The 22,495-nt window shown below is 32.0% G+C and overlaps 1 non-coding gene and 1 pseudogene across 1 annotated transcript; one reads left to right on the top strand and one right to left on the bottom strand.

Moving 5' to 3' along the window:
- Positions 1-219: 219 nt before the first annotated feature.
- LOC100925500 lies at positions 220-22,080 on the top strand (annotated as a pseudogene).
- LOC111719414 lies at positions 12,214-12,320 on the bottom strand. Its single transcript, XR_002769563.1, has one exon. It is a non-coding gene; the product is annotated as a U6 spliceosomal RNA (small nuclear RNA).
- Positions 22,081-22,495: the final 415 nt, after the last annotated feature.

The following is a 22,495-nucleotide window of genomic DNA, read 5'->3' as shown; positions in this document are numbered from 1 at the left end:
CAAAAATGGGAGTTAGAAAAATGGTCTCAACTTTGACTTAAGTGTTCACTTTAAAAATTTTAATTTGGTCAATTTTTTTCTCATTTGCAAGTGTTTGTTTTATCTCGCTTCTATATTCTCACCCAGCTTAAAGCCTGTTGATGACTTGAGGCAGTGTCTATCCAAATCAGGTGAATATTTTCTCCTGATAAAATGGGCAGATAAGAACAATTTGTCCCAATGTCCATGAAGGCAACTGAAGCAAGTACCATGGAATACTTAGAGCTTAATCAAACATTAAAGATGCCAAGGTAATCCACTGCATTCCAGGCCATTATTAGTCATCTTAACTTTTGTCTTGACAACTGGAGTTCAATGACTCCAAAAGAGACAAGAAGCTGATGACTGTGCAATTCTGCCTCACTTAAATCCAATTCATGTACAAGTGAAGACATCATCCTGTAATGCCATTGGTCCTCTTCAAAAATGAAGGACAAAACAATGCTTTCTCACTGAACTGAAAAAAAAGTTTTGAAAATAAATATGCATCATCAAGCAAAATAAATTTAAAATGCAAAATGAGATACATTTTTTTGGCTCAGATAATGTAAGAATTCGTTTTGCTTGACTACAAGAAGATCTGTATTAAATATAACATAAAAGTAAATGAACCATCAACAAAAGACCTTGAATTTTTACCACTCTTTTGCTTCTCTACTATATTTTCTATATCACTTATAAGCTTATAAAGGATATATCTATCCTTTTAATCAAGATCATAATAATATTTCTCACATATAAATCTGGCTTTTTATGCTATTTTGCTCAGAAATCATCAGTAGTTTTCTACTGCACAAGTCAAATTTAAACCCTTTTGTTTAGCCCTTGAGGCTTGGTTTCACAACTTGTAGCTACTCTAGTTTTACCCTCTTTGCTTCATAACACTGATCTATTCTATATTCCCAAGCATGTTATTTCCAATACTTGAAATTCTCTGTCTAGAGAACAGTTAAATTTCTACCAGTGCTTTATACCAAACCTATATTTTAGGTCATTAGAAAAATGAGACTGATTAAAAAATAGAAAAGTAAATCAAAGAACAAACTAGAGAATGAAGAATCAGGAACTAATAAGCTAAAAGTTACTAAAACAAAGAGTATGAGTTACAAAGGAACTCTACATGTGATTTAAAAAACTGCTGGAAAACTAGAAAGCAATTTGGCAGAAATTAACCAACTTCTTAAAGCATATATAAAAATCAGTTCAAAATAGATACAAGAATATTAAAGGTCACATGTAGTTTTGCAGCTAGCTTTCTGGAGGACCTTGGGACCAGACTTGATCTTAGTGCAAGAGGGCAGGAGGCAGGACAGCCTCCACGAGGCTAGTCAAAGTTAGAATGTCTCTCTTCCAGTCCTTCTTAGCCTTTATATATCTTATTGTAATTGCATCATTACAGCATACAGATTATGTGTGACCTAGAGAACCATTGCATCGCCATACATAAGTACATATGTGAATTAGAGAACCGTTATCTCATCAATTCCATTGAGTTAATACCTTGTTTCAAGCATATTTCTCAGAGTTCCAGCCCTGTACAATCATAGAATAAAAAACAATTGAAAAAGACCTAGATCTGGTATCTTTCAGAGGAGAAAAATTCAAAAATAGAGAAGGAATAGAGGCAACCAAAAAAAAAAAGATAAAATAATTTCAATTGCATGAAAATCATACATGATTTCGATATCAAACATGATATCGAAAAGTGTCACTACAATCAAAATTGATGCAGCCAAGTTTTGAAGGAAATGAATCAATTGAAGGAGGAAAAAGTTTGCTTCTAATATTTCTGATAAGAGTTTGATATTTCACCATGTATATATCAAGTCATTGCATATATAAGACCAGGAATCATTCCTCAATAGATAAGTAGTCAAAAGATATGAACAAACTTCTCAAAAGAAAAATTTTGAATAACCATATACACAAATAAGAGAAATGCAAGCCAAAAAACTTTAAGGTTTGCATACACATATTGCATAACAGAAAATTATCAAGGAGGACAAGAGATGAAAATAGTCTTAGAGAGGCTGCAGAAAGAGACTAACACATTGTTAGTAGACATGTAAATTGGTCCAATCATTCTGGGAATCAAATTATTCTAATAAAGTAACTAAAATATCCAAACTCTTTGATCCAGATAACTCCCTCCTAGGTACATGCCCTAAGAAAATCAAAGGTAAAATTGAGTTCTTGTATACACAAAGATATTTATAGTAGCACTTTTTTTTAGAAGCAAAATTTTTAAAAATTAGAAAAAAAGTCTATTGATTGAGAAATGGCTAAATAAATTATGGCATGTAATGATATGTAATGCAGTGTAATTTTACTGTGCCAAAACTAATGATTCGTATGAATACAGAGAAGCGTAAAAGTTATGTTAACTATTACAAAATAAGCAAAAATTTGAGTCTGACCCTTGACCCTGTCAGTGATTAGTTAGTGATATACATAGAGAAAAATAGTATGCACAGTATGACTAAAACAACAAAAATAGAAAGAATACAAAAAAGATATTGAAATGATGGAGAAGTAATCTAATTAAAGTTGTCCCTGAAGAAGAAATAGGAAAATATGCTTTGCTCCCTTCTTTGAAGAAGTAGGAGGTTATGGATGAGAAATACTGATTATACTATTAGATTCAACTGATGTGCTATTTAATTTTACTAAAACAGCTTTTTTTCTGTTCTCTGTTATTCTTTATTTTAAAAAAATTATGGCTCTTTGGGAAAGGGGAGAGATAAGATAAGATGATAGTGAGGCACTGTAATGAGTAGTATACTGAACTTATAGTTACCAAGGCTTGAAATCTAATCCTGTCTCAGACACTGATTAGTTTGATGTGATCCTAGGCAGTAAACCTCAGTTTCTTCATCTGAAATAATGAGAATAATAATAAGTTTATTGTAAGGATCAAGGGAAATAATACATATAAATGCTTTACAAGCCTTAAAATGCTATGTAAATTCTAGCTAGTATGATGTAAACCTAACTATTCTTAAAGTGTATTAAATTTAAAAATACAGTTGTAATAGAATTAGTCTCCTAATAGACTATGAAGGTATAAGCTTCTTATGTGATAGAAGAATGCCAGCGTGGAGCATAGTGGAAAGCACAATGAATTTATAATTGGAAATTCTGGTTTCAAACCTTGACCAGGTCAATTATGAGCTATTTGACCTTGAGCAATTACACCATCTCTTTCAGCTTGGATTTTTTATCTGTCAGGTAAGGATAATAATATCTTCTCTACCTACTTCATAGTATTGTTAAGAAGGTCATATAAAATAATGAATATTAAAAACACTTTGTAAAATAATATAGATGTGAAGTATTGTATAAGGTATCAATATTGAAGAAATATATTTCAGATCTGCCAATATAAGTAGGTCACTTGTACAATGCAACCGGTACCTGTTATTCTTAAAATACCTTGTATTTCTTTAATACTATTCTTTTCTTTTTAAAATGATTTTGTACTCCTAGCTGGAACATATCTATTTTATATTCATAAGATGAAAATACCCCAGAAAGCATTTTGTATTTAATGTGTAATTTATAATGGTCAGTTGTGGATTGGAGAAGTTTTAAAGTAAGGAGAATATTCTTCTTGAATCAGTTTGTGATTCCTGTGAGATAAGTTCATCTTCTTTTTTTCCCCTCCTGAGGCAATTGGAGTTAAATGACTTGCCCAGGGTCACAAAAATATATATGATTCATTTCCTGATGTAGTCTGCTCCAAGCCTGACTTCCCAGTTGTAACAATGAAAAAGATGTATTCATTTTCAAAAGATACACTTTCTACATTTAGAAGGATTAATCTGGGGTTTTATCACCAAGATATTCATAGAATGTGTATTATATAAACACAGTGGTTATATGTTTATATGATAGATATGCATGTATATATAAATATATGTAGTGTATGTTTGATATTCTAAGTATTTCTTGAATATATTACTATCATAAGATTCTGTATTATGATCTTCTATTAATTTATCTTTTTAATTCTTAATGTATTTTAAAATAATTTGTGGATACATTTTGTTTTGGCACAAAAGTGCCAACAAACACCCAAACTCAAACAGGAGTGAGCTGGTAAATGTTTAACAAACAGCTCCCTCCCCCTATTTCCCCAATAGGTACATAGGACACATATTTGACCTTAATGTATATTACTGACATTTTCTCCATCTCTTTCTTAAGTTTATACAATCAACAAAATTACAGATCAATCTTTGATTTATAACATTTGCCAATTTCAGAGGCATAAAAACTCACATTGAAAATTTAACAATCAAGTTTAAGCTGGTTTCAGCTCACTTCTACCTAAAAAATAGGTTGCCCCAAAACAGTTGGTTTGCTGTTTACAGAAAAAAGGAATATGTATTTTCTTTCAATAGTAAGGTGCTAATATTAACTGGTGTTTTTTTCCAATTTAATTTTTTTTTTGTATTTACAATTTTGTTAGGACTTTTTTTTTACATTGTTGCCCTCACTGTGTATATTTTTCTTTCAACTTTGATTTCTTCAGTCTACAGCATTTCATACCAGTCTTTTTTATGATTTTTTGAATTTTTTTCATTCCTAATGAGACCATAATGTTCTATTCCATTTTATACTTAGGATGCATTCAGCCATTCAATCAATCAGTTGAATCAGAAAGTATTTAAATGTTAACAATGTGGCAGGCATTATGCCTGCTAGGTTCTGCCTGTAGAACTGCAAGAAATGAAATTGTTTCTGTTTCTCAAGAATTGCACATTCCAGTTGAGAGAAAACAAGGTTCTCATTTTGATAAATATTTGTTTCAAGTGGTTTTTTATTACAAATAATGCTGCTATGATTGATTTTGTTTTTATTCTCTTATTGCTAACAATAACCTCCTTGAAATCGATAGTATAATATGAGGGTCAGATGGCATAAGCAATTTACAATTTCTTTTGCCTAATTTCAAAATATTTTCAATAACTGAACAATGAATTATGTCTGTCTCATCATAACCCTTCCAAAAAAAAAGATTTCCCATATTTTACTATCTTTTCTAACTTGATAGATACAATTATCAGTTAATTTGCTTTTATGTGATTATTTTAAGTATTTATCCAAGTTGATAGTTTGTATTTCTCCTTTAGAAAACTTCATATATAATTCTATATTGATATATAAATATAAATAGGACACAGATGTAGATATAGACATTAAGTACACATAGAAGTTTTCCACAAAAGTCTATCATAATGTAGAAATATATCTGGGTTCTTAAAAGCTGTGCTAGTATAATTCCAATTCTAGAAGATTCTACCAAACTAGAAAGGCTTCAAGAACAGATTAATTCTATTCTCTGAAGAGTAGCTCAATTAATCATGAAGAGGCATTTACCTAGAGACTCCCAGAGCACAAACCAGTGGGCTACATTACGTAGTCCAGGTAGAGTACGAGGTCTGGTAGAGGAAGTAGTGCTCAAAGAATTCCTTTGGAATTAGGGATGCTCCTTCTCCATGATTAGTTCATCAGATTATTGTTACCTTGCTAAAGTTCTTGCTGCCTTAGACTATAAAAATAATTATAATTACTTTGTTTCTTATACATCATTCTAATTTTGGAAGAGTTTGAAAGATTATAAGAATCAGATTGGTAATATCCAAATCAATGAGATTATATATCCATTTGAGTATTTATTTCTTAAATCTTTCATTGTGCTGCATTTATCTCCAATAATTAAAAGAAAACATCATTCTATTTGTAATCTATATTATTTTCACCTTCTAAGTAATGATTGTTTAAAAACCTTGCAAGTTTAATTGAAATGCTTGAATTTTTAAGGGGCCTATAATATTGAAGTACTGAGTATTAAATTGAATTTCATTTTGAAGTAGGCAAACTTTTCAGTGAATTTTATACAACTAAAAATTTTATAAATCTTTTCTCTATACTTCCATTTTCTACCCCCATGAAATCATCATTCATGATTAGGAGTTATGGTCAAGAAGAAAAATATATGAATAATGGAAATGCTTATATAATAATGAAGCCCCTTATACTTAACATTAGGTTTGTTGACTAATAACAATCAAAGAATGATCTAGTTCTGTTAGTATAAGGGGCTTTTATCTAAGTATGAAGGAGAAAAGATCTAATTCAGAAATTTGTCTTCTTTAGAAATTTTCATGATGTTTAACTTAAGAAAAAATAAAAATTTTAACAGCTGCAGAATGAGCTATCGTTCCTGAATTCAGGAGCAGAATTCAAACAGATTAATAATTTGAATAGGTTCAGCATAGAAACTCTAACAATCTAGCAAAATGGAATCCACTCAATATTTATACAAGTATATTTTAGAGCCATAGATCATTTGAACTGATCTTCAGATTTTCTACTCATACTCTAATTTTACAGATGAAAAAATGGAGATCCAAAGAATGTAAGTTATTTGCCCATAGTAAATGTCAGTGAGGACTTATTCTGTAGTCTCCTTTTCCTAATATGGTACCCCTTTCACAATTTCATACTGCTATTCCATGTGCTAGAAAACAGAGCAGAATAGCAGAGTTCTAAGGCAAATGACTTAGACAAATTAATTGCTATGCTGAACATTAGCATTGCAGATCCATCCCTCCTTCCCTTCCTTCCTTCCTTCTTTCTTTTCTTCCAATGGGCTCTGAAGTAATTAAGAAAAAATGCTGTTGATTGGGATTTTAAATTATATATATCAACTTAACAAAGGCCCAACATTTCCAAATATACAGTTTGGTGCTAATCAATTCCCTTTTCTCTTCTCACATTATTCCTCTTTGTGTGAAATATACCTCCAATGGAGCTGCACACAAAAGTTTGATGCAGAATATTTAACTGAGTGGAACATGGAAACTGTTCATTTTCTGAAGCCAGTAAATTTTTCCCCAAGGTGATGGTTGGGTAGAGATGATGTTGTTGTGCGTCAGCTTTTTCCTCTGTAAATCACAAGTAACAACGTCCTTCTTCCCACCGAGTATCTGTATATTAAGCAATGAACTCTTTCTCCTTGGCAGCATATACAGTAAAGATGCTAAACATTATAGATTGTTTTATTAAGGCCTTCTAGAATAGTGCAACTCTTTATAGATAAATGCAATTGGCAGATATATTTAGCTTAGGCTCTACTTACTAAGTAACTTTGCCTTTGTATTAAATAATATCCCCATACCTAGAAAGAGTTAATATCTCTCCATGAAAAAGTGAGCAATTTATTCACTTCTCCCTAGTAATATTAGATGCTATAGTATAGATTTACCGAAATACAGCTATTCAGGTAGGAGATTATTTAATGGAGTCCCAGTCGGACATTAAAATTGTGGATTCACTGATTTCACACTCCTGGGGTCCAATCCCAGTTCAGGCAAAACTGCTTTTAAAATCAATAGAAGTTTTGCTAAAGAAAAGAAGGCAAAGTTAAGTCTATTGAGAACACAGAAGGGAATTCAGTGAATAGTAGAATCACACACAAGAAGGCACAAAGAATCCTTTATTTGGGGAATAACCTCGATTGAAATGAGAAGAGAGCCTATATATGGAAAGCAGAACTTTTTTGAACTCTGAAATTCCCTTCTCTGACCATTATTCTTCTATGTCTTTTATCTTTTTGCTTACTAAATCTTCATTTCATTGTCTTCTTCATTTTCACATCTTCAGTCCCCCAATCTCTTCATATTTTCCTAGTCCATCATTCCTAATTTGTCTTTTTTCCCTTACTGACTGTGCAGATTTCACCCAATATTCAACTATTTAAATAATGTTCTTTCCACTTGCTCACTTTGACTTTTTGCACTTGTTCTGTTAACCTTCAGTTCTCGGTAATCCCTGATTACAAACAATTCTACTTTGCTAAAGGAAATGATGAAACCCAAGTCTAATAGAAAATGTGCTTCCAGGGGAAAATAAATCAGAAAAGAATCTAAAGGGGAAGAGAGGGAATGGATAACAAATGTTTTAAAATATAGAAACTTAGGATAAAGAAATAAATTCTTTCTCGTAGGTATACTTTATATTTAATGGGTTATAACTGATCATCAGCAATACTCTAAAAAGGTATAATATTCAAAAGAACTATATAAAAAAGGAGCAGAAAATTTTATACAAAAAGTTATTTTCATGTAAAGCATTCCCATAAACTAAAGAAGAGAATATTAAAAAACCAATTCAGGAAATATTTATTAAGCACCTTAGATGTACAAAGCAGCTTGGGAAAGATGGGACACTAATTCATTGTTGGTGGAATTGTGGACTGATCCAGTCATTTTGGATAGCAATCTAAAATTATACTCAAAGGATTATTAACCTATCCATACCCTTTGAATGAACAATACCACTACTTGGTCTATTTCCAAAGCTGATTTGGAAAAAAGAAAAAGAGCCTTTATATTCTAAAATAGTTATAGCAGCTCTCTTTGTGTTGGCAAAGAACTAGAAATTGCAGGGATACCCATCAATTGATGAATGGCTGAACAAGTTGTAATATATGATTGTGAAGGAATATTACTATACTATAAGAAATGATAGGACTGCACCAACGCTAAAGTCAGGAGGACCTGAGTTCAAATATGACCTCAGATAATTAACACTTCCTACTTGTATGACCTTGGGCAAGTCACTTAACCTCAATTGCCTCAGAAAGAAGGAAGGAAGGAAGGAAGGAAGGAAGGAACGAAGGAAGGAAGGAAGGAAGGAAGGAAGGAAGGAAGGAAGGAAGGAAGGAAGGAAAGAAGGAAGGAAGGAAGGAAGGAAGAAGAAGGAAGAAAGGAAGAAGAAGGAAGGAAGGAAGGAAGGGCTCAATGATTTTGGAAAAGTATGGGAAGACATATTGAATGATAAAGAGTAAAATGAGCAGAACCAAGAGAACATTATATATAGTAATAGCAATATTGTTTAAGAACAATTTTGAATAAATAATTTTTTTATTATGATTATTAATTATATTAACACAATGGTGTTATAAATATAATAATTATAAATTTAAATTATAAATATTACAAGTAATATAATTATAGTGTAATTATTAATATTATGTTATAATCATACTATAGATACCCAAATTAACTATAGAGGATATAAGAGAAATAAATGATTAATAGAAGTATATATAGAATAATTTTACATAGATTTGTGTCTAATGGCAGCCATGTGTAGGAATGGAGGGAAGAAAGGGAAAAAAGAAATTTACATGATAACTTGATTACGTCTTTAAAAAGAATAGCAAGTTGTAAATAATAGATTTGTAGTTTCACGTGCAGTGATGTTTTTCATTATACTATGTTATGGAAATATAAAGAAAAAAAGAAAAACAAAGGAAATAATACCTACTCAGGAAAGTAAAACATGCAGTTGAGTACATAAATACAAAAACAGAACATGAAGTAATTTCAGAAAGGTGAAATTGCCAATTAACTTGATGTTCTTAAATAACTAATGGTAGAGAACATTAGATGGAAATTAATGGAAGGAGAAGCAGAAGTGATATTTTACAGTAAGAACTATAGACTTCTGGGCCAGAAAGAAAAAAAAATAGATAATAACTTCATAAAATAAATAACAAATATGTCTTAGAGAATATGTAATAATAGTAGGGAACATAAAAAATTTGCAAACACCACTATTAGATTTCTCTGTCTTCCAAAAAATAGAGCAAGTGACAAATCTTAATGATTCTAGTCAGTGCAAAGGAAGAGGCTGGTTAAATAGAACCAACCATATCTTGTATTTCTCAGCAAAAAAAAGGAGAAATTGATGTATAATTTTGATTTTGAGTAAAGATATTTCAAAGCATTCAGGGATAGATTAGAAATGATCCCATCACCTAAGATTCTATTGGGAAAGTGAACCCAAGGAGAATGGAATGCTCTAAAAAACAAAATTTTGATATAATGATTATAAATTATTCTGTTAATGAAAAGAAAGAGATATCTAAATGGACTGGTGTGATTGCACAGAGAACTCACTAATTGACTTATATAAAAAAAAAACAACCCACAAAGATGTACAAGAAATATCGCAGTGGTATAAAATGAACATGAATCTAAAAGAGTAGCATTGTCCTCTAAGAATAGTGTCAGGAGTGTTAAAATTCAGATTAAATTGTGTGCAGTGTTAATCGTTAAAAAAATAAAATAAAATAAAATAAAAGGGCTTTTCCACTTATGATAAAGTTAAGAGAAAGGATACGATAGCTGCCCAGGGCAGATGAAATAACTGACCATAATAAAAAGATAGTATTACTTGACTTTTATTTTCTTACCATTTTCTTTACCAAGGCAAATAATCTTTATGCACAGAAGGTTAAAACAAATCCAAAATAAAATTAAGATCATGAAGGGAGTACCCTGAACACTCTATGATTTTAAATCTCTAAGTTTAACTATACAAGATTATATATTTATTATTAGAAATGACCTTAGAAATCACCTAGTTCAACTTTCATTTTTGTACATAATAAAATTTAGACTGAGAAAAGTTAAATGACTTGCCCAAAGTCACACAAGTAGTAAGTGTCAAAGATGGGATTTAAGCTCTGCTCCTTTATTTTCAAATTACCCAGGATAATGAAAGAACTAAAAATGTGATATCTGATATGATGTTAGTGATCTTTGAAAACTTTGGAAAATATGAAAAATACTAAAAGATTGGAGATGGCATGAAAAAATTATCACAATTTTTCAAAATAGCAGAACATAAATTCTTTAATTTATAGTTCAGTGATATTAACCTCAGTTATTGGCAAAATTTAACAATATTATTAAAGAGATAACCTATAAGCATATAGAAAGGGAAATTATAAATCTCTACAAAAGAACCAGCTTGATAGAGTGAATTGAAAGCTGACCTCAAACCTTAGATAATCTAGATTCAAGTTCTAGCTCTGACCTAGACTAGCTGTGTATCCTTAAGCAAGTCATTTAAACTGTGAGTATGCTAAGCAAATCTCTAAGACACAAGTTGCAGATAAAGTACCAGAGTGTATTTTTTGGTAGAAATTTCTTCATCTAGGCTTTCCCTTTTAGTATTAATGAAATCAGGTCCATTCTCAATCTCTAAGAGCCATCTATGCTCATCAAAGACAAGTCATAACAAACTAATCTCATTTAGTAAAAACAGTTATTAGAATGCTAAATCAAGGAATTTCTATAACTGTGCCTTAATTTCATCAAGTTAGTTTAAATGCCTTCATTGTAGATAGGAGCAAATATTGGAGGCAAAAAACATAGATTACGTCTAACTCCAAATATAGCACATATATCACTTTATCAAGTTAAATCTCAATGTCAAGAATAAAGTGCTACTTCCCCTATACTTTGCCCTCATCAGATTACATCTGAAAGGTCATGTTCAAATCTTTTTCAAGAAAAGATCTTGATAAGGGACATGTGATTTCATTGTTTCAGATCAAAGGTATCAAACATGGAGCTATGGGCATCATGAAGTCCACTAAATTCCCATGTGGATCTAGATAAGATTAAAATGTAATTGGGAAATATCTAACAAGACAAAAAAAATACAACATAGACAATGTTAATTTGTGGTTTTCTAAGGGAATGTGCAGCCCACAAATCTCCATATCCTATTGTGGTTTGTAGTTTGACACAGCTGATTTAAGCAATACTCTGTGAATAAAGTATCTCTAATAAGATCAGCACCTGCTTTGGATATAATAATCTGGAGCACTGAGACATGAAGTGACTTACTGAAGTTCATATAGTCAGTATATATTAGAGACAGAATTTGAACTCAGATCTTTCCTGACTGAAGTTGATTATCCATTGCACTGTCTCTTTATCAGTGCTTGCCCTACTTATCTATGCTAATACTTCTGACAAAAGGAGTGGAAGTACCTTGGGCATTCTCTAGTGTTCACTTCACTTATGTTCACTCATCTCCACATCCCACTATTCTGTCTTTCTTGTTATCCTAAAACATATTTCTCTGACCTTTATAGACCTTTCCATAGTAATTTGTTTTTAGATCTATATATACCTTTCTCTTCACTGTCAATTATTAATACCTCACATGAATCTTTGAGAGTGATCATTTGTGTTTAATACACATTAACCTGACCTAATAACTTGAAAAGACTAAGCAAAATAAGAAAAACAAGCATATAGGCATGGATAGTGGGCTAAATGCTCTTTTTTTTTTTTTTTTTTTTAATATATGGAACGCTTCACGAATTTGCGTGTCATCCTTGCGTAGGGGCCATGCTAATCTTCTCTGTATCGTTCCAATTTTAGTATATGTGCTGCCAAAGCAAGCACCTAAATGCTCTTTGAAAGGCATAAGATCTGTCTGTAACTTTACACTGTTAGATATCTTATTCCTTCACCAAACTTGATGATCAATGTTAGCCTCTTTTCTATTGCCCAGTAGATTCCTCATGTCATCCTCAAATTCTCATTGTTAAATTCACTCCCAATCAATTTAATCTTCTTTCTATCTTCTTAAAAGCCCTATCAAGACAATTTCACTCTCAATAGTAGATAGAAATTATTCTATTGTTCCCTTTCCCACACACTGTGATCCAGCCAAACTGGTATTCTTGCTTTTACCCAAACTCAACACTGCACCTTCCCTGTGTTTTTACTCTAGTCATCTCTCATGTTTATAATATTCTATCTCCTCAGCTCTCTCTCATTGAATCCCTTATTTCCTTCAAGTCTTAGTTTAGTCACTATTTTCTACGTGAAATCTTTCCTAAGTCTTCCAATTGCTGACCCCCGCCACTCCTAAACTACCTTGATTTGCTATGTTAATTTGTGTATGAGAGAGATAGACAAAAATGGACAGAAACAGAGATGGTGAGAGTTAGGGAGCAAGACAGGCAGAGTATAGTGTAGGGCTTAGAGAATTAGTTTTAGAGTCCAGATTATCTGGTTTCAAGTCTTACCTCTGATCCATACAGATCCTAAGCAATTCACTTGAATTAAATTAAATTAAATTCTCATTGGTGTGACTAACCCAATTAACCAATCATTCAATCTACCTTTATTAAGTTCTAGGTGTTTTGTGTTTGACACTATGTTAAGTGCTTAAGTTTCAGAGATGTTGCTGACCTATAGCAGTAAAAGAAGGCTCCTTACCAAGGTACCCTATATCAGTGAAATCACAGAACAAACTCTATTTATCTACCTATCAATCTATTTAATCTGTCTACTTATCTAATCTATCTACATATATGCATATGTATGTAAATATGTATATAAAAGTTGATTTTCCCAAGATAACATAATCTCCATAAAAGCAGAGACTATTTCATTTTCAGCTTTCTATCCTCAAAGACTAATGGTTTTATGTCCTCAGTACTTGGCATATAGAAGGCATTTAATTATTTTTTTTGTTGGTTGATCAATAATATTTTTGAATTAATGTTATTCAAGAGGTTTCTCTGGTATCTACTACACTAATAAAAATTCAAAAGATCCTCCTCATTAGGCGGAGTACATATAGCAAAAAGGTAAGAATCAAGGCAAGGAACTGGACGACCTTAAATGATGTCAGTACTAAGAAAGACATTAGTAGAAATAATCAGATAATTCTCAAAGAAAGAAATCCAAGCTATTATTAGCAAAAGGAAATAATGTTCCAAATTATTAATAATTTTAAAATACATATTTTTAAAAAGCTCATGTTCTACTTTACATCTATCATATTGACAAAGATGACAAAGAGAAAATTACAAGTGACAAGATAGTTACATTGAAACACTATTGGAGGATCTATAAAATAAAATGATGCAGTCACTAAACGGTACTTACCCTTTGACCTAGTGATATTACTAGTAGATTTCTACCATAAAGAGATCAAAGAAAGCAGAGAAGAGCTCATATATATATATATATATATGCCTATTTATAGCCTCTCTGTCTATTAAAGTAGAATTTTGAAATGTCTGGACAAATTATGCTAGATAAACATAAAAAAAAATTTGTGCCATGAGAAATTAAGAAAGTTCTATTTTAAAAAAAACCCAGAGTAGAGCGGTATGAACTGATACAAAGATATAGAAAGAGAAGTAAAAAGTTCTTAACTCTTTCAAATGAAATGATCAGCTAAACATTTAAAAAAAAAAAAAAACTGATGATGAAATAAGGTACACTTCTCCTGAATAATAGATGATAGAGCCCATGTGTAAGATATGGAATACATTTTTAGACACAGCATACATTTGGATGTGTTTTGCTTTGCTACCTATATTTGTTAAAAATTATTATTTTTTACTTGGAGAGAATTAGGACGGTGGAAGAGAATGGAGCTTATAACAGTTACAAAAACAAAAGAGGATCATTGGAGCATTCAAAAAAAATAAACACAAGAGAATAAAAATAAGTTCAGAAAAATAGGTTAAGTATAAGAATTTGAAAGCAAAAGGATAATAATTTTCTATATTTGAAAATTTAAAACAAGTTGCATGTGATAGACACACAATTTCACATTCAGTTCTCTGTTCCTGTTTTAATTTGTATACGAAAATGTCCATTTTGGCGTGGGGAGAGATTTTGATATTAAATTAAATGTAAAAAAGAGAAACTTTTATATGGAGACTACTTTTTGCTTCAACTTGGAAGCTTTTCTCTATTTCTTACTAGATTGAAATTAAGAACCACTCCCTAAAAATGCTTAGCACGGAGCCTAAAGGCAAAGGCAAATGGAAGTTCATGGCTTAAGTGTAATAATGGAAGAAGATAGAAGAGCACTTTCTGGAAAGTCTCATTTTTCCAATTCCATTAAATCCAAGTTAAACTGTAAAATAAATTATAAGATTTTAATTTATTCTTTATATGATTGGTATCTATAATGATGGGAGAAAAAAACAAGCTTAGCTAGTTGACCTTTTGTTATTCTTTTTGAAAAAGAAAATCAAATCAAAAACTTTGTGAAAGGTTTTTAACAATGACTATAATCCTAAACAAGCACAGTTAAAACCCATGTGGATTACTTTGCTCACTGGTTCACCTGAGTCTCCTTAGTTTGAGTGATGACAGAAGCAGCTGGACCTCTGAAGCTATTGTGGGTGATTAAACACATTCTAGGAGCACAGGAAAGTCCAAGCACTCTACTACCTATAATTAAAAATGTACCAAAGGGAAGTGGAAGCTTGGGGTTCCTTGTGTATTTTATTAGATGCTTTGGACATTAAAGGCATTCTAGAAGAAATGCTGAATTGAATCACCTGTCATCTAATGATTGTGAAAAAAAAATCATACTGAGGCATTGAAAAGAAAAGAATGAATTGCCCAGAAAGGAATTCTCAGCTACAATCTCTTATGCAAAGGTAATATGATACAGGAGGTAACAAAAAGGTCTTAAAGAATGACCAGGAAACATTATTAAATTTTTATAGAACTCCAGATTGTTGAAGATAAAATATCAGTCAAAAACAAAAAGGGACATTGACAGTATAGGTATAAAGAAAGGATGAAATAAAAAGGAGAAATGATTTTTTCTTCTCTTTAACACTTTCATATACAAATAACTATGCAAGTGCAAATAAGAAAATTGGCTTATATAAAAGCATTATTCAAGTAAATGAATTCATGTTTGTGAAGGACTCGGCTTCCTTCTGGGATGACATGCCCTGAAAGAACAGAGAAGTTATTCTCTATTACTTTGTGAATGCTTTTCCTAGCCTTTTCATGGTACCAAAGTTACAACTAGCAATTTTTTTTACTTGGGGCAGAGGATAATAGTGTCAGAGAGAGGCTTACTTTGGATATCACTGCCAGGAGGAGAAAGCAAAGACCTGGGATACCCCCAGAGAATCTCAGCTGATGAATAATAAGCTACTGCTAAGGAGAAGAAATGAAATTTGTGTCTGTGTGCGTACTTCTGGGTGTATGGGAGAGTTGCCTACAAAGCAATAAATAAAAGTAGTTTAAGGTATGAGTACACTATTGGTAAAGGGGGAAAGACCAGGGAGAAAGATACTCTATAAATTTGCCATGGGACAAAACCCCAGTGTGACCCCAACGACATGCTTCTAGATGTCACTCAAAGTTTTTCTTCTCTTCACTATACAGTTCCATTCATGCACTTTCCTCACATTCTATTTCATTTTCCACATCATCTGAAGAACCAGATTTAATAGAAAAAGCATTCTGTAAAGGGAAGATTCTAATTTTTCTTAGCAGTCAAATTGTTGACATTCTTATTACTGTATCCTAAGTCTCTGTTTTTTTTCAAATTCTTATAATCTACTATATCAAATTACTGAAGCAGAGTATATTTGTTGTAAAAGGATCCTCTGTGTGTTCATGTGTGTATGTATGCACATGTTTATATGCATACACTTTGCCTAAAAAAATTAAACAAATGTCTCAGCAGGGAGTGAGAGAAACAAATTTGCCCCTTTGTTTCACAATAACATGATTAGGGGTCCTGTTCAATGACCTTGGGACTGCCTAGTGAGATGGAACCAAGGAGTCCATCCATCAGAGGTAGAGGTTGATGGAAAACTGTGTCTAAACCAGCAGCGTTTGTAATAAAAGTAGTTTAAAAGATAAGATCAGCCTGTCATTAGGCAGGTGAACTCATGTGTGTGTGTGTGTGTGTGTGTGTGTGTGTGTGCATTTGTGTGTTTAAGGCAGCCATTATTTTCACTCTATGGAAAGTTAGCTGTGCAAAACTGAAACATATCAGGGATTCTAGTCAATGTATTCATTAGGTCCTCCAACTCCAGACCTAGACCTTCATTCATTATGTCATGTGTGACCACCATCAAGTTTTCTAAATTTGCTGGGATATTGAGTGCGGCATTTTAACAATGTGGGTTTTTTATGATTTTAAATAATTCAGCTGGAATAAATATTTCTGAAAATAAAGTACCAAAAATGAGGCAAATGAAAATGTAGGATGAGTAGAGATAGGTGGAATCTGGATCCACACTGGATAGGTGAGAAGATCTATCCAATCTGGATAGGTGAGAAGAAAATGTTATTGTCTTTTAAAAATCATACCTTATATGAGAATATTGGTAAAAAAAAATAAAATAAGATTGTTCTGCTATTTAAATAAAGAGCTGGAATGATGGTGGTGATGGAAGGGGGATCCTAAACAATGAGACAGATAGACAGACAGATAGACAGAGGCAAAGATAGTCAAAGAAAAGAGGGAGGGAAAGACACTGACAGAAAAAATAGATCAGGGAGACTTAGCCTGGACAGTGAAAAGAGAATGATATTTCTGGGAAGCAAAATGATATCTAATTACTTCAAGGAAATCAAATTATAATGTTCTATTTTTTAATAACAAATTTTGATGGAGAAAAACAAATTCAATAGTGAAGGCATAGAGTTTCAGCAGAAAAAAATAGTTTTGACATCATAGAAATTTGGGTTCAAGCCTTAACTCTGCCCCTTACTATGTGTATCTATACTATAGGCAAGTCATCTCAGTTTTTTAAGCTTCAGTTCCCTCATATAAATAAGGAAGGTATTGGAGTAGAATACCTTTGAGATCCCTTCCATTTCTAAATTCTATATTCATCCATAAAATGGACCAAGGGGGCAAAATAGATTATAATAATGGCTCAATTATGTACTGTTTTATGGTTTGAAAAGCATTTTACATATTTAAGTTTATTAATTGACTAGAGGCCATATAGTGGATAGAATAAGGGCCCAGATTCGGGAAGACCCGAGTTTAAGTCTAATGACTATTTGTTTGACATTATTTTTTAAAATTTTAATAGCTTTTTATTTACAAGTTATATGCATGGGTAATTTTACAGCACTGACAATTGCCAAACTTTTTGTTTCAATTTTTCCCTTCCTTCCCCCCACCTCCTCCCCTAGATGGCAGGATGACCAATACATGTTAAATATATTAGAGTATAAATTAAATACAACATAAGTATACATGTCTGACATTAATGTTTGTCTCAGTTTCCTCAACTGTAAAATGAAAATAATAATAGCATCTATCTCACAGGGTTTATTTTGAGAATTAAATGAAATAATAATTGTAAAGCAGTTAACACAATGTCTGCCATAGTAGGTGATTTATAAATGCTTATTATTTTCTCTTCCTCACCCATTTGATACAACAATCCTGTGAAATATATTCTCTTGTACAGACAAGGAAACCAAGCCTCCTGAAGGTTGTTACTTAGCCAGGATCATACAAGCAGGATCCAAATAAAGGTCTTCATGACTTCATGTCCAGAATTCTACACACTGTTCAATAAAGCTTCAGATTTGATTAGAAAATACAACCCAATAATTTATTCTATGAAAGAAACATACCTAAAACATAAAGAATAAATAATAAAAGAAGGAATAAAATGTAATATGTTTTAGGCAACAACAACAAAAAGCCAAAAATGTAAGCCTAACTTTAGATAAAACAACAGTGATAGAAAAAAAAGACAAGGAATAGAGAAAATGCATAATTATGCTTACAAGAAACCAGAGATAATGAAAGAATATAAAAAATGAGAAGGGAATAGGAAGTCTGGGCCTGTGTCATGGCCTCAGGCATATTTCAAAAAATGAAACAATATCAATATTAAATATATATCCACTGAATGATGTAGTGTTTAAATAAAGGAAAAGATATCTTAAATGCAAAAAATTTTGATAGTAAGAAAGCAATTGAAGATGATTTTAATATGTCTCTTCAAAAATTAATAAATCCTAAATATGAGAAGAAATTAATTATATAAACATATATTTATATCTAAGTATATATTTGTGTGTGCTTGTATATATACATTATATGTATGTATGTATATATATACATATACATGTATATGTGTTTGGGGTCAATTGATGACATTAAATGTTCATGTGAATCAGATGAATCCTTCAATGCTGGAACAATAGGCCTTTTTATCTGATATTCGATAATGTGACATAGTGTAACTGAAAAACCCAAAGTAGTATAGAGGATGAGGGAAGGGGAATAAGGGAGTATTAGGGCAGTATCTATCTCCCAAACTGGGAAAACCACCTCCAAAACTGAGGAAGTTGACCATTCTCCTACAAGGCCAAGACTGACACTTCCAATTAGACTAATCAATCCTCCAACAACCTTCCCCCAACTGAGGGCAGAACTGACAACTTCAGAATGGGAAAGAAAAGGATAAGGAAGGAATATAACCAGTAGTTTAGGTAGAGATCCTCAGGCACTGTGGTCTTCAGGTCAGAGTAGGAGGAGGGAGCCCATTAGAGTCTTATGAGACCCACAATTTGTTGTGTTGTTATATCAAGTTCTTGCTAAGACTCCTAGGTTTATTTTCACTCTATGCAAAACTCACTAGCAGCTCTAGAATCAGGGCAATTCCAGTTATTTTATATAGAGTAATAAATCCTGCTTAAATAAGTCCTACCTCTGAGCTTATAGACAAGTAAATGGTATTATAGTTGGAGGGTCTTCAAAGTGTAAAGAAAGGTTTTGTAGAATTGTATTTGGGGTGGACTAATTGCATCTTTAAATTCTTGGGAAGGAACTAGTGGAAACAGAGATAATTGCATTATAACAAACCAGCACTTAGGACTGGTTGCATCAGTTTCTTCAAGATTCTTTGGTTCAATGTTTTGTAGTACTGTCAAAAGTACTTCAAGCCCTCACCACCTCCTCCTCAGTAAAAGCTCAAAAATGATGACCAACTGTGAAGGATAAGAGAGCAAAGGAAACTAATCGGGGAGTAAGAATTTCTAGGACATATTTTAGAGAATCAGACAAACTGCAGGCATTAGAGTTCATGAGCAAAACAGTTTACCTTTGCCTGAAAGTATGTCAACAGTATGAAAAGTTTAATTCAAAATTCCCTTCCAGCTTTACAAATAATGTAGTGTATATATGTATATACACACACATATATATAAGTACAAAATATATGCACATATACATATGTATGGAAGCATAGCATAAACTCTAAAAACCACACAAAGCAAGAATTTTACTTCTTCAATAAATCTTTCTTGAATCTTTATATTTTGTTTTTTCATATTATTGATATGTTGTATTAGGTACAAGAAGAGATGGAAAAAATTATTAAACATGTTACCTATCTTCAAGGAATTCACAGTGGTCCAAGCAGTTATCTTATCTCCCCAAAAACATCTAGGCAGTTTATGGAATGGCTGGTATATTACTGGATATTTCACAGGTCTTGTTCATTCTACTGCTGCAAAGAGCTCCACATTTATTTGTTGCATATTTTTATTGTTTGCCTTTAAAACTCAAATTGCAATTATTCCCCCGAAGTATAGAGCAAGTCCTTCAGGTTCTAAGCCCAAGTGTGCAAAGTTAGCTATGAAGATTAATGAAAAAATAAAAGTGTTAGATAAACTTCATACCAGAATGTCTGCAGTCACTATTAGCAGGGAGATCCATAAAGATCTTAAATGCTGCAGAAGCAGACATCATTGACAGATAATTTCAAACTGGTGCATCCTTCATGATCTCCAATGCAATCTACCAGCCATGAAGGATAGAGTATCAGAGGTGATGTTGAGACATAGTGATTTCTGACAGCAGCTATTAAAAAATATCTGCAACCTTTTCCTTGGTTTTCAGAGTATGGCTAAGACAGAGACATTTACTACAGTATACAGTACAATGCTCTCACACTGCCATCTGACAAAATGGAAGGTTAAAATTCAGATTTAAAAAGAATTTTAATTTTAAGAATTTGATTTGTTGTACATTAGTTATGGTACTACAGATTTCATTTATTATGAAAAGGGAATATTGTCTAAAAATAATGGTTTTTACTGAGATGTTAGTACAAAAGGTCACAAAATTCTAGAAAATTGCTAGCAAGAAAAAATGTTTTCTGTTACCAGTTTTATTTTGTGTACTTCATTTTATGGTTACTATGTTAGGAAAACTACAGATTATCAGAATTAATGTTTTGTTATAAAGAATTATATGCAGAAAAATATATTTTCAAGAATCTTTAGTGAAAGATTATGGTTTTTTTAGTGCGTACAGGAACCTAACCCCCCTATTTCTCATAGGTTCAATGAATCAACATTCGTGTTTTTACTTTTGTGCAAATTTCTAGGAATATTACCCCTGCAAAAGTTGAGAATCATGATAGTGGCTGTAGCAATGACATCGGCTACTGAGAACACAGAGATGTGAGATTGCTAGTGCAGACACAACACAATAACAAGGTCCTCAATAGGATTAAGGCTGAACTACAGGCAGTTAAATTTTTAGCAGTGGAAGAACAAGGAAAAAAAATTAGAAAGCAAAACAATGAAAGTCAATGAAAACTTGAAAACGTGTTTTGTAAATACCAAAGATAGTCATTTAGTGGCAAAGCTTGTGCAGAATTCCTTCAGTTTTTCAATCTCAACTTCACTTGGGCCATTTTTCAGCCTGAAACAAGCACAGTGCCAGACTTGAAGCTTGAGAGAATTTAGCCCAAGATTTAGGAATTGTTGAAGCAGAAGGCTGACAATGTTAGCAAAAAAGAAAAAAATTTGCTTAGTGGGAAGGGAGTATTGAATCCATCTGATATACATTCTCCACCAAAATCCTCAGAAGGAAAAATGACAAGGTCTCATATAAAACCAAGACCACTGAAATATCAGTTATACAAGTATCTCCTCATTAAAAAGAAAGACCAAAAATCTTCATCTGTTAGCTAGTGAAACAAAACTTAGTTCTTCCTTAAGCACTATAGCTTTGAATGGGAAAAACAAAGGTGATTGATGGTCTCATGAAGATGACATGGATAGAGATTTCTTTGATGATCCTATTCCTAAGCCAGAAAAAAAAATATGGTTGGAAAAGTCAAATAGGCAAGCAATTAGGAAGCTTTGTCCTACTTTCTGTTGTATCACCTTTTTAAAAAGTGGACTTAGCTCCCTGACTGGAAAATATTTACTAAAAGAAATTAAAAAAAATTTTTAAGCTCAGTATTGAAAAATCAGAAAATGAACAGTGATAAAATTGCATCATTTGGATTAGGAATTAGAAATGAAGAGGAGTACATGAATAATTTTTAAAATAACATGTCATTGTTCAGAGAAAAGTGAAATAAGTATTATTGAAGAGACAGGAGAAAACATTTATCTTTATTTTTTATTTACAGCATGCTATCTCTTTTTAAAATCAAATGGTGTGTATATTTGTATGTGTATACATACATGTGTACATATATACATGCACATACATATATGTAGAGTGATATGTTTTTATTTTTATTTTATTTTAAATTTATTTTCCCCAGTTACATATAGAAACAACTTTTTTTTTGTTATACAGATACCTTTGGTTTTTTTAATGTATTTCATTTTGAATCATATTGGGAGAGAAAAATCAGAAGAAAAAGAAAAAAGCAGACATAAGCATATGTTAATTTACATCAAGTCTTCCTAGTTCTCTCTTTGTATTTGGATGGTATTTCTATCTAAAGTTTATTGGAATTGGGCACTGATACCAGGGCACTGATAACCAGGAAGGGCCAAAACAGAAAGAA

Source organism: Sarcophilus harrisii, chromosome 1 (assembly GCF_902635505.1).
Source record: "Sarcophilus harrisii chromosome 1, mSarHar1.11, whole genome shotgun sequence".
In the NCBI taxonomy this organism is placed as follows: domain Eukaryota; kingdom Metazoa; phylum Chordata; class Mammalia; order Dasyuromorphia; family Dasyuridae; genus Sarcophilus; species Sarcophilus harrisii.
The sequence above is the reverse complement of the archived record's forward strand: the minus strand, read 5'-3'. Positions and strand labels throughout refer to the sequence as shown.